Source organism: Xylocopa sonorina, chromosome 9, assembly GCF_050948175.1.
Source record: "Xylocopa sonorina isolate GNS202 chromosome 9, iyXylSono1_principal, whole genome shotgun sequence".
Lineage (NCBI taxonomy): Eukaryota > Metazoa > Arthropoda > Insecta > Hymenoptera > Apidae > Xylocopa > Xylocopa sonorina.
In genome coordinates, this window is record NC_135201.1 from 7,207,178 (window position 1) to 7,221,321 (window position 14,144).

The following is a 14,144-nucleotide window of genomic DNA, read 5'->3' on the forward strand; positions in this document are numbered from 1 at the left end:
GGCTTCGAAATCGAATTTCAAGGGACGAACGAAGGCAAGATCGACGAAATGGAGGAAGGGGAATTTTATAAAAATCCTCGTGACGCCTGGTAACAAGTGGAGGCAGAGAGTTTCGTATATTCGCCGGATAGACGCGGACAGTTTCATCCGTAGGTCGACATCCGGTTCAGCCAGACGCTCGCCGGACCCTCCGTATTATTTATTTTCCCGCGAACCTCCGGATTACGGGGTCTTCCGTGGAGCGGCTAGTCGATTCCCGTCTTTCGATTCTATTCTCTCATCCGTGTATCCGATCGAGATCTCTGATGGGCTTCGTGGTCCACTGGTTGACGAAACGTATTGCTCCAATTTTTTACGAAAATTGAAAGACAACAGCGAGGCACTCTCGAGGTCCATATCCTTCATTTCACCCCTCTAAGGAAGTCTAAGAATTCTTATTACGCGTCTTCCAACCATTTATACTATATCTTTATAATTCTTCGAAGCATCAGAAATTTGCATACGACGAACTAAGAATCATCTAAGAAAAACCTTGTCTAACTTTAACGAACAACGAGAGACTTCTACAAATAAATCTCGAACCACGAGTTCCCGAAAAATTCCTGTTGCAAAAGTTTATACGATATCTTAATAATTCTTCGAAGCATCAGAAATCTGCATACGACGAACTAAGAATCATCTAAGAAAAACCTTGTCTGACTTTAACAAACCGCGACAGACTTCTACAAATAAACCCCGAACCACGAATCCCTCCGAAAAGCCCAAGAAATCAAACACGAACACGCCTGCCACGACAAACACCCTGTACACGGCCCACGGAGAATCTGTCCGTCATTTCTCTGTTGGATCCCGCGTGTTCGACGAGCCGCACGGAATCGTCTCACGATCGTCTGGCCAGCTGTCTGCAGTGCGGAGGGTCCCGCTCGGTTGACAAAGCAATTTCACGTCCGAGCTGCAAGGCGATCCGATGAGTTTCCGTGCCTTCAGCCGCGTCCACCCTCTCCCTCGCGCGTTCACCCTCGCGCCGCCCTCCGGTTATTTGCCGGAGGATTCGCGCGACTCGCATTAATTGCAGAGCAAACGCGCGGCACGCTCCGCTTGCTTGACAATTTGCTCGACGACAGGGGCTAACTGGGCCACCACTTCCGGGACGTTCCCGAGGCAGGGAAGTGGTTTTCGGGATTGCGTCGCTGGTCAGCGAGGGTTAATTAACGTGCGGTGTAGTTTTCGAAGGGTCGCGCGTTTGTTGCGCGGCACGGAACGCAGTAATGGACGCGACGTCTCGTTGTTATGGAGGAGAAACAAGGGAAGATGCGGAGTAGAACCTGGATAGTTGCGTCGTTGGTAATTGCTGAGGACCTTGCGTGTCGCGTTCTGTCGACTATTGTCACGTATGTTTACTCGATACGATCGAACAGAATAAGAAACAAGTTTCGAAGCAGCAATAGAAAAGGAAACATCGATAAGTCGATCGTTGCACGATTAACAAGTGTCTATACGTATCCTGCAAGAAAATAAAAATGGAAGAGGCAGAAAGAAGCGCGATACATTTCATGCAAGGCTAAAATCGAGCGGAGAGTTCTTTTTAAGAGAGCAACAAAGGACTCCTCTGATCGATTCCATGGAAATCCTGTGAAATCCACCCTTAAAATCGCGACGAGGTGATGGATCGTCACGGACGGGCCGTGCCGCTGTCGCGAAAGTGCGTTCCATCGCGAAATCTTTTCGAAGAGGCTCTCGAGGATGAGCCTGGGCTATAGTTCGATCCGGTGAAATAATATTAGCTCGAGATAGCCCTCGCGATAAGACGCGCTGCAACACCGGGCTGGTTATCGTCTTTCAAGATGGATGGCTTGGGAACCGGGATATTCGTGTATCGTCCCAGGGACACGTATAGTTCGTAGGATCCTTTGTGTCCCCGGGGCCTCTGCAAAATTTTCACGGGGATAAGCTGGTTTTACTTTTTCCAACATTTTTCATTCTCGCCAAGTTTAGACGTTCTCTTCGTCCTGTCGAAAAAGTGTATTCAAAAGACGCTTCTCAGAAGGGCAAATAATATTAGTATTTAGAAATTGAGAAAGGTAAGGCGAGGGTGGTCGCGTTACTACCCTCTCGGAAAAATGGATCATAATCCGAGGCTGGCTTGAGTCAGCAGACTGCCAGGATCAAGGGTAAATTGTTTCGTGTTGCTATGTAGAAGATTGCGTCCGAGATCCAGCGATTCAATATCCTCTCCTATTTGGTCATCAAATCGATATCTTCGTGGACGAAACTAAAAGATAAATCGCGAAGGGGTTGCCTTCAGATTGAATATGTCGCAACATTTATAAATATCCATCCCCTCAAATAATTGCGAAGCTACAGAAAAATTTGCACTTTAAATTATTTAAACAAATATTCCAACCCCCGTGTCAGCCTCTAAGAACAAAAACTAACTCAATAGTAATTTAAAAAAAAAGTTATTGTCGCAATAATGATGAAAATGTCCGTTCATTTCGTACCGTTCACCAATCGCGAGACAAGGAATTAAGAGTCACTGAGTGCAGAGAGGGTGCAGAAAACAAGGGGGAAAAAGAGAGAGGTAGAGAAAGGGAAATAAAGAAAAATCAAAGGGCTACAGAATTTCGAGCCAGCGAGCCAGGTAACCGAATGAGGCCGGAAGATTTGTGTCAGCCTGTCGTGATTTTCATCGAGCCCCTTCTCCGTGGCAAATGACGCGGAAACAGGGCAGAAATTAAAGCCGCTCGTTAGGGTGAAAACGGTTCACGGAGCCGATCGGTGGAAGCCATTCAGCCGCGAACGTCGATTCGATATTCGAGACACAAAGAGAGCCCCCATGGCAGAACGAAGAAAAGTGGATCGTGTCCCCCGCCTGGTGATTCCTCTGCTGGCCATATTAAATTGGATCAACTCGCTAGCAGGGAGAACACGGCTGGCCGGAATTTCTTCCCCTGCTCGAACCGCCCTCCCCACTCGCCGTCTACCCCTTCGTCGTTTCCGTTACCATCCACGATTTCGTGATAATTAATTGAATGAGGCGAGCCAGAGACGTCGACTACTCGCGTTCGCATCGTTCTCTCTTTTCCGTTTCATTCGTTGTCCCTTCTCGTCTCTTCTCTAAAGATTCGATACGTTGTTATTTATTTATTTCGTTTTTTTCTTCTTTCAAATATCGCGTCGTTCGAGTAATTCTTTTAAGCATTCCCGTCGACTCGTTCGATTTTCTTGGTCCGCTCCAATGATCCGTTTTGTTCATTCGATTTTCGCGTTACGGGAAAGTACATGCGCAACAATGTAAGTTCGCTAGTCTGGAAATTGAATAACCATCAATTCCAGAGAGATTCTCGTGAAAAATTGGAAATTACAGCGAAACTTTTATTATACAATATCGCGAAAATTATTTGCCCGTTGTCCCGGCTTAAACTCTCGTTAACATTCATCGCGAATAAAAATCCGCGCGCCCGGAAATCCTCTCGGAGCCCGCGTACACCGTCATTACAAGCAATCGATGCCAGATAAACACAAAATCGAGGGGAAACATTGAATTGCAAAACCGATCGGTAGGGAAATTTCGCCCTCGATTTTTTATTCAACAATTTTCGCTTCTCCCTCGACACTCGGTACAACTAACGGGTAGAGGGGGTGGAAAAAAAAAAAAAGAAAAAAAGGAGTCCAACTAACGACGTCTACCATCGACTCCTGGCGAACCACACTTTCGTAATCATCGTAATTAAATATACATCTCGCTGTTCACTGGATGCTCCACGGTCTGTAGTTTAATGAGGTTGATTAGAAGGTCTCGGTTTAATTAGTACGGCCAGGAAAATTAAAGGTTCCGTTTGTAATTTCGTCGCAGTTTACGCGCGTCGCGCGAGAAATTTTTGGGAAAGTCGCCAACACGAATTTCACTGAAAATGAGAATCGACAGAGAAATTGGATAATGTGCTTTATTGTTGTATAAAACAATCTGTTACCCATTGACATCCGAGTGACTGTACGCTCGGCGAGATAAATTAGGTATCCGCGTTCTCGGTCGATTGATTAAATACATTTGCCTACTTCACGTTCGATTTTACGATGTTCGAGCTGCGTGCACCCTCTTGATCGTCGAAAAAACTAATTAAGCACAATCGAATATTAACGGGGGGAGGAGAGGAGAAGCAGTTCCCCGCGTTTCTGCGCGCCATCGTCGCGCTCAACGCACCACGTTCGCCATCTCGAAACTCAATTTTCCCCATTATCCGCACGTTCAATCGGAACAATCAAAATCAAAGCTCCATTTTCCGCTGCAGAATTTTCGTCTCGCGGAATCGAATTCCACTTTCCCGAGTTAACGTTACGAAACAATAATCCCCTCAATGATCCTAATTAAAACGCCGCGAATCGCGTGTAATTTTCACATAATAATCCCTTAATTCGACTGATAAATAGTAATACATTTCCAGGTCATCAAAAAAAGCTTTTTTCCCCCCATTTTCTCGAGGTTTTGCGTGGAACAAAGGTGCTTTTCCAAAAATTTCTCGCTTTTCCGCTCGTACAACGACACGTGCCAGAAAAGGGCCTCGTTTCAACCATTTTCTCCGGCGTTCTCGACACGTTACGCTACTACCTTCCTCCAACCCCCCCGCGAGCTTTGTAATATATATATATACGTATTTTTTTTTATAATTTTTTTACCAAAGAGTAGCGAGGGAGGAAAAAGCTGGTAAACTCACTTTGTCGTTGGGTAGCTTTGTTGCTGAAACTGAATCACGGCCAGATCGCCGGGTAAATGAAGCGAGCGTCGCTCTTTCTGTTTTTTAATACAGTATGTCCCGAGCGGGAAACAAAGGGGCGAGTTAACGACGAAAAACGACGAAATCATCTGACCGCTGCGCGGAAATGCCCGTGCACGTTCGTTTGTTAAGGGAAAATTTGAATTTAATTTTAAACTCTGAATTATTCTCGCGTAACCCGATTACTATTTACTACCCTCGATGTAAGTCGTGGAATAGGATAATCATTTTATAAGGGTAGCCTCGAAGGATCGTCATTGTTTTACGATTAATAAATCCCTGCTATGTTTCTCTGTTATTGAAACACACGTTTCTTTTTAGCAAATGTTTAATTACACGAACATGCGCGTATGAAATTGTCTGAAATTTATTTCTCTTAGGAACTTTTACGCGAACGCGCGTTACGGGGGATGTTCGTGGGACGAGAGTCAGGGTTGACGTCCCAGCAAGTTTCCTAACCCAGACTAGAATGCAGGAAATAGAGTTTCCGGATGTAACAGGGCGTGAAGCAATTATAACGCGTGCTGTTAGGCTGCGGAGAATCCGACGAGACCGCGAACAGTTTGCTGGAGAACCGAAGATGGCGATGGCGGGGGCGCGGTTGGAGAACGCAGCTGAGATTCTCGAAATAGCAACGGAGAGGGATACAAAAAAATCTACGAATACACAGAACGATTCGTTCGGTCGAATGAAAAATTTGTTGCACTGGAAATTGCTTCGATTGAAATAAAAAAAATGGAACATTCTATAGTTTCTTATGGAAATTAAAAGGGGTGGAACAGTGGGTAGAATATAATATCCGCGCGATCACGGAACGAGCTATGGCTTGTATTATATTTGCAATTTATTTTGCGTTCCAGTTGCACAACTTGCCCCCAACAGAGCTCTGATTGAAACTGTTCCAGTTACGTTTTCAGTTATGAATGATCACTGACCTCTGACTTTTGGCCGGGCATTACGATTCCCATGCAAAATTACCTCCAGGCGAACTCAATTTCCCTGCATCGGATACCACGATATTATCAACAAACATTATATTTCCGATGAATGCGGAATTAAAATAACCCATCCACCCTTAATTAATAATTTTATTCCATCAAATCCGTTCGAAATCAAACTTCACAAAAACCACCCCCACCCAGTGGAGAACAAGAGGATTCCAAAGAAATCGCCACGGTTGGGACCTCTGTCGATCGTAAACGAATTAATTAACGAGTATTCCAAGACGAATGCTGTTTCGAAGAATATTTCACGTTACTTTTCAATGATCTCGTTTGTAATCAACGTACCATTGGAGGGTTTTTTTTATCAGGGCTCCTTGGACCGTCCACGTTTCGCCACGGAACCGATACAGCAGACTCGCCAGTGATCGAGTATTGTATATATTTTCCTCGAGGACGACGAGTCGATTGTTCCGCGATCCTATTCAACCTGGCTCGACGGTTTCGCGGTTTATTCAGACTCCCTTAGCCCCGTTGTTTTAACAGCAGATCGCGTTGAAATATCGTAATTGAGCATTGTTATCGTCAGCAGGCTGGCTATGGTTTCTTTTAAATAGCCTGGTATCGATTCCACCTGTTAAGAGACGTTCAAAGGATTTTTCGATTCGCGTAGTTTGCAAAGGGATAACTTCAGTGGAATCCTGGTCCTCGATCATTACCAAGATTTATATATTTACGTAAGTGAAACATAATTGTTGCTGCGATCTGTGAAATATAATCAAGTCATAAATTAATATATTTCTTCAGGTTTTCTCACCCCTTGAATTCCATGAACGACTTCTGGCAACGCGAAGAAACAATCGTCTGACAATCTTCAAGTTAAATCGAGCCCAGCTCTTTTTCCCCGAACATCGACTCGCGCGGATCTCCTCGACGAAGTTCGAGCGCGGGAACGCGAAAAGAACAAGCGGAGAACGCACTGGCGAACAATCTCGCGCCCAGCAACTCCCGTTACGAACAGCCGAGCAATCGCATTTAATTCCGCGGAAAGCGGATATTCAAATATCGAGGAGGAGGCACTCGACGCGCAAACAGAGGAGGAACGGGACGCGACCCCCAACCCCGTCGCAGCCCAGTCGCGCGACTTTTTCCGCCCGCGGAACTTCCTTTCTTACGCGGTTAAGCCATTCGCCCTCTCATGAATTTCAAAGCGCCACGACGAAACTACGACCGTCTCGAAGAACAACCCGAGCAACCACTGCTCGCTGATTCTGGTCCGCGCGGGATTTCACCCTCCGTGACGCGCCACTGCGCACCCTCTCCTCGAGGTCCCAAGAGCGTTATGGTCGTTTCCGAATCGAGTTCTCGCGGTGATAAAAAAATATTCGAGGAACGCAATAACACGACGAGACTTTCAGCATCGCGTGCCACGGAGACGGAAGGAAAAGTGGAGCAAAAATTCGCAATATCCACCGCGCGTAGGATCGGGAATAATCCGCGGGAATCGAGAACCGCAACTTATGGACGGTCGGAATCAGCAACTGTAAATTTTCATCTGGCCGGCCCGCGAATATTCCGCAGGGGATCGTTTCCATCACCTGACCCGGACCGGAAGTTATGTGCATACCATCGCGTCGACTCGAGAACGATGCAAATACAGAGGGGAATTACGGGACGCGCGGCTCGCCTGATCGATATTCGAGGGGGTGGCTCTGGGTTGGGGCCGCGCGCGGTTTTCTTCGCCCTTCCGCCACGAGTTTCTTACCTCAGTGGACCCGTGGGAATACGAAACGACGGGACTCTTCGCGGCGAACCGGCCGTCCTTCAGACGCGTTACAGTTCCTACAGTTGAAATTGATATAATTCAGATAGGTTTCGTCATATGCAAATGTGGATATCGGTTTTTTGGATGGCAACAACGGTTGCTCGAGAATTAGCGACTTTGATAACTTAATTGCGAACGATACAGTCGAAGTGGATTTTATTAGATTAAACATTTGTCGATTCTAGAAAATTCTCTGTTTTTGATAATAGAGAAGGTGAAGAAAAAATAGGAGATTGCCATGGAAATGGAGAAGATGAAACAATTTCATCTGACGATAATGTCGTCCATTAAAGCATAAATAACAAATACAGGAGCTATCCTCGAGAGATCGATGAAAGCTTGATACGGTCCTCGAAAATGTCCAAGATCGTCTTGAATGACCGAAAGGGCGCGTTTACGTTTTCCGCGGTGGCTGATACAATTTCGATTTCATCCCTGTATACCTGGGTCCGTCGACGTTATTATTCCGCGAGCGATGAAAACGGTCCCGAAGGATGGCTCGAATGGGAAATTTAGTCGATCGGATGCGATTAAGGTCGGTCCAGGCGCAGATGAAATTTAAAGCATCCTCGCGAGCAACCCCTTCGAGGAATCGCCTATACAAATGGACCGAGGGGGAGGGTTCGCGGTGTAAAACCGTGGCGCTGGCAATATTATCGTCTCGCATCGCGATATCCAGGAGAAATTCCACGGAAGGTCTTTTTTTATCTCCTTCATATCGATGTTTTTATCTCAGACGTTTATTCAGCTTTTATCTTTTTCTTCTTATTCAAAAACCGGTAAAAATGAAGTCTCTCCAATGTCTTCATGATAATGAATTATGTGAAAACTCTATAATTTTTTGGAACCAATGAATGTAAAAATAAATAACGATAAAGTTAGAAAATGATAGATGGTAAATGCTCGATTTCAAGTGTACCTCGTCCCCCAGTTTTTTTTAGATTCGAAGAGGCAACGTTTGCGAAATAAAAAAATAAAAACGAAAGAGGTACCATCGTTACCATATTAATGGCCACGTCTAACAGGGAAAGTTTTTTAATATTCGCCAGTTAACAAGTTGTTTAACTTTTAATAGTCGGAGGAGTGGTCAGAGCGATTCGCCCGAGCGAAGACCACCCCATTCTGCAACGGTAAAACCATAAACTTTCCATAAACTTTCAGCCCGCGTAAACTCGTTCGAAATTCCTTTGTTTTTAATCGCAAACAATTTCTTCAATTTGAAAACGTTTTAACGTCCCTCCGCTGTCCTCCTCCTAAATTACATCGCGCGATAATCGACACTTTTCGAGGGTGGCTCGAAACGACGCTTACACTCGCGTGGCGTGCACGAGAGCGGTTCGGACGGGCTCGCCCGCAAATTCTCCTTTCTCTTTACCCTCGAAACAATTTTCGAGGAACGTGGATGGCCGCAAAATGGTCCCAGCCACACACGTACGCGCGGCCACGATGTGCCACGGAGTCGATCGACGGTAAAATCGAGCCGTGGAGCACCGGCCAACGGGCATTTTTCCCCGCCACATAATAGCAATTACATCCACCGGCAGGGGACGATCGAGCCAGGCCTGGGACCGGAAGGGACGCTCCACGATTGTCCGGAAGCCGTTCAAGATTGCGCGTCCACCGCGATTTTCGTCCACCAGCCGCTAGAAAACCATTCTTACCCTCTTTCTGACCATCCTTCAAGATTTTCCAAGAAAATAGCCTACATATAGTTCACTGTTTTGTTTGCTTCTGATTTGTTTCCCTCTTAGTAATAGTTTTTTTTATTTTATATCGGTTCTGGCAAAAATAGATGAGTTATCTTTCTTCTCAAGTAAATTTGGGATTTTCTGATTACATAAGATGAAGAATGGCGAAGAATGGTAAGAATGGTACATTTTCTTGTTGAATTGAATAAAGCACTCTTGAAGTTCTCCAAAAGAATTCTCGCTTGTCGCGGAGCATTATATTTAGAAGTTCCTCCACGTTTTTCGAAACGTTTTCGGGTACATCGAAAAGATTGCATCCGTAATACGTGCACTGGTCGCCGCGCTACGCCCACCACCCCACACACCCTGACCCCGCTTGCATCCCTTTCGACGACACTTCTCCCGGTACCCTCAGTGAACCACCGCGACTGCCTCGAAATTGGATTGTTATTCTATTTTCGAAAGCAATTTGCAAGTGTTATCAAAAAGTTTCCTCGCGTCGCGTCCCACCACCCATCCGCCTCCGCGGCCCTTTTTTTCGCTCGCGGGATCTTCGCCGTGCTTCACTGTTTGATATTTCTTTCGCAACTCTCGCCCCCTCTCCCTTTAATCGAGTCCGCGATTAGGCAAATGCCTCGAAGTTGATCGTCTCCGGAAGTATAAGAAGCGTTGTACACACAGCGTTATAATGATAGACCTTTTTGCAAGATTTACCAGAAGCTACGAGTAATAAAATTATGTGTCCATCGCGAGAATATTGCTCGCTAAAAACTGATCAATTCTTCCAGTTTGCACAAGTTCCGAGACTATAATATATTCAAGGGTGGAAATTGTAATTGCTCGACGACCATCGAGGCGAGAACAAAAGCGACTCGATTAACGAATAAAACTACAGGAGTAATTGCGATATTTTCCCAACGGTTATCCAACGAGCGTTCAGTTGTCTGGTTCATCCATCAATATTACCCGATGGTCAACAGGCTCGCTCGATTGTCGTGGTCCCCGCGTGAAATAGGCATCGCTGGCCAGGCCAATCGAATTTCTCTGCCCGTTTAAACGGTACACGGCCAAGTCATTAAGTCGTCTCATTACGGTGGCTCGCGTATCGGGATTAACGGACGGGCTGACGTTTCGCTCGTTTCCTTACACAAATTTCAGACGCACGTTCGCCACCCCCCGTGTGTCACTTAACGCGCGCCACCGTGAACTTCGCCCTTAACTCGTGTACACGGGTATCGCTTTACGACCGTGTCCTGATGTCGCGAATTAATTAAACATTCAACTCCACGACGCGCGATGAACCGCTCGAAAACACTTGGAAACTTGCAGAAAGACGTTCCATCGAGAAGAATCAAAAATACTGAGCATTTAAGATACGACGTTACGAGAACAAAAATGAATTTCAATTCGAGACAATTTTGCGAGTCTCTGATTGGTTGATTTCAAGTTTTGGGCGGGAATTGCCGAGACAGCAACGATTTTATCGAGTTTCAGTTTCCAGAGAAATCGCAGCTGGTAGTATTTTCAAGTTTTCTTGACACAGTTTCTCTCGAAACGAATTCGGATTGTTGTATCTCCACTCGAAGATCGATATCCACGGCTGAACGTGGACGACGATACGAAAACGACAAACCCAGTATGTAATTTTTCAAGGGGAGGGAAAACAGGTCGTTCAAATTTAATTTTGAATATTGCCAGGCCCGTTGTTTCTCTTTCGCGGAAAGGAAACATCCTCGCGCTCGATAAAAGGGACACTCTCGATATTACGACGGGAAGGAGGTATTTCTATCGGCTCGTTAAGAAATTACCGTGGATCGAAGCGGAGTCGAGGGCGTTTACCCTCTCAGAGACTCGTCCTCCTCGATCCGCTGTGATTCAATTCTGAAAAATCGCATCTCACAACATTTTTAGTGACTCTCTGATCAAATATTTACTATTAAACATTATAAACCACGTTACACTCGATAAATTGTTCGACGATACCAAATTTCTATTCCATCAACCACTGACTATAGCCACAGCTAACAAGTCAGTTGACGAATCTTCACGTAAGTTTCACGTAGGAAAACACAAACAATTTTTTCCCTTAAAAGACCATTAACATGAGAAGCCAGTTGATGGAGTGCTCTGGAGGGCGCGGAGAAATTCGAGAAATGGCTGACAAGTGGCTGAATCGAGGCAGCGTGTCCTGCTCGACGAAAATAAACCGGATTGCCGGGACTTGTTAGCCCACAAACGGTCGAGCAGCCACGAGTTACTCCATTTCCGGCGTCCGAGTAGAGCAGCGTCCCTGGGGCGACGGATGAGCTAAGTAATTCCATTCGAACACTCGGAAGGAAAACTCTATCTCTGCCCCTTCTGTTTCTTCCCATCCAACCCCGTTCACACTCTCGGCTATCTAGCAGAGGCTCGTTTTAGAAGCGCGCGGATCGATCCCTCTGTTTTCCTGCGGATTTTCTGCTCGTTTCGCAGCCAGATTCCTCCGTGGAAACCTCGTTTAAGTTATCATTTGAAGATTTCGTTGATTTCTACCCCTTCGCAAGAAATAATTTAGAAATTGCATCGAATAATTATGCAATCGCGATATAAAATGATGCGTTCGTTTAAATAATAATTCGTGATATTGGTATATGTTTCTGAAAAAATATTCTCAATATTTTATTGAAGCAATGCTTCGCTCATCTTAATGTTTCATTGAGCAGAGTCCAAAAGGGGGTGAAAAACAGAGCGTCTCGCTACTAAATAGTAGGGCATCGAAACACATCGTTCGGAAGGGAACCGGCGGTTCTCGCAGACAATGCGCCGTTCCTTTTCTTCGCTCGTGAACGGTACTCTTTCGGGTCACCTGACTCGAACCAGCCCCGCTTCCATGTTCAGATCGCAACAATCGAGTTCGTTCTAATTCCCAGAAGAATAATTAAACCCCGGCGATCGAGACGGGGGGACGCGATTGTCCGTCAAAGAGGGAAATTCGCGGTCCAGTTAAGTCTTTCGAGAGACAATTGAAACGTTTCTTTGTTTCGCGTGGCCCTATCCCCGCGGTTCGACTGGCTGTGGACGAAATAATTGTCTATCGACCTTTCCAATGAGTTTAAGTAGATTCTCAGGTAAAAACCATCGTGCTGACTTCAAAAACGGACACATTCTTAATTCTTCCACAGTGTCTGTGATCTACAATAACGCCTCTGCATGAAAGTTTCCCAAAAGACAGAGACAAAAACAAATTCTACCACCAAAATCATCGATACGAAAATCGAGGAATTGTTCGCACGAATTTCTTAAGCATTCCATCAAGCGACGAGCTATCCTCAAAAACTCACCTGCATCTGAACCCACGAGTCCTACTCTGTGATAAAACAAAAGAAACCCGAGATCCGTCCGGGCTATCGATACCAATCCGGGTTCGAAGTAGCGCGACACCGCGCGCGGACGTACGAGCGCCAAATGGCGCGTAAATCAAATTCCTCCTGGGTCCCAGGGCGCGTCCAGCGCGGCAACGCGGTCGCGGAAATACTGCCGGGCCGCGTCCTGCAAATACGCGAAATAAAACACCGGTAGTAGCGGAGTTTCGCCGCGTACGGTTCCCGCGGGTGCCGTTTCCGGCGGGTCGCGGCCTGTCAGCCGCCCTTTCTCCTCCAAATTGAATCAGCGGACCTTCCACCGACCCCGCCTCTCGCCAGGCGTCCCTACCAACCCTCAGGGTTGCTCGCCACCCGACAACTATTCGATTTTAATTCGATTCGACGGCTCCAGCGGCGAGAAACTATCGATTGCTTTTCTGGAGGCGTCGAATCATTGATTCCTCAGAATAGTGCAAGAGTTCTGTTTTTTTAGGGGTTCGATTTGTGAGAGATTGACAAAATTGTATTCGAGATACTTCAAAATCGGGTTAATCGTGCGAGTTAACGAGCTGTTAAGTAATGTCGCTTTCCAAGAGAAGATATCAGATTAAAATTACAACCCACGGAACCACAGAACACTCCCGCAATCCAAACTCTGGCTTCGCCACCCCTATTGAAACGTCACGCACGGGCCAGCCAACACCCTGACCCTTTCGAACTTCATCGAACATCCCTCGATTAACTGAAAGCAGAATCGTGCTTCCACCGTAGTCTGGCGGGTCTTTTAAATTAATCACACAGGTAGAAGGGGTGGCTCTGTTTTCCCAAGCCTAGAGAGCGTTCTTCTTTTTTTTTTAGCCAGCGAAAGGGGTGGTCGTGCGCGAAAAAGAAACAAGGGTGAACCGACACACGTACGTGGCACACGTACACGCGCAAATATATACGGTGTGTGTACTTTAAAATGGAGGTGCTGGCTCCCCGTATAAATATGGAAATTTCGAAAATCGAGTTAGCCCTGCGCCAAGTGTCGTGCAGCTCGTTCTTTTTTTTTTTTTTTTTCCTCCCCCGCTTCAAGGCGAGGCTGGCACTCAATTTTCTGGGAAGTTCTCGCGATTAAACTGGCTCGTCTGATGAAAGAACCGGCGCTCTACTTCGATTTTTCACCACGCCGGAGAATTTTCCCAGGGAAATTGTTTAATGAATGTGTGAGGCACTGGGGAAGGGTTGATCGCCCCTCGATGCGAAGTAATATTCAATTTTTTTCTTTCTCCTCTCTTCGAAGGCGTTCTTCGACTACTTACATATACGAAGAATTATTAAAATATGTACCTTAAAACTGTTGATTGAAATTAATAATTTATGAAGAACAGGGGGTTGATCATTCGATTTCTTGAGCCTCTTAAAGCTAAAGGTGACACAGTTTCAGATCTGTTTCGTACTTCGCAAGACTTCCAAACTTCCCAAGACTTTTATTCTTTCAGCTTCAGAAATTTTCGCGGTCTTCGGAGTCGTAAACTTCCTTCAAGTAGAATTTACGAATCTTCTCAGTTTCATTCAAAGATTCGCGTCACTGC

At 45.9% G+C, this 14,144-nt stretch overlaps 1 protein-coding gene across 16 annotated transcripts in view; it reads right to left on the bottom strand.

Annotated features, from left to right (window-relative positions):
• Window positions 1–14,144, bottom strand: part of Heph (polypyrimidine tract-binding protein 1 heph) — a 294,035-nt gene that overhangs the window by 84,055 nt on the left and 195,836 nt on the right. The gene's annotated exons all lie outside the window — the stretch shown is intronic.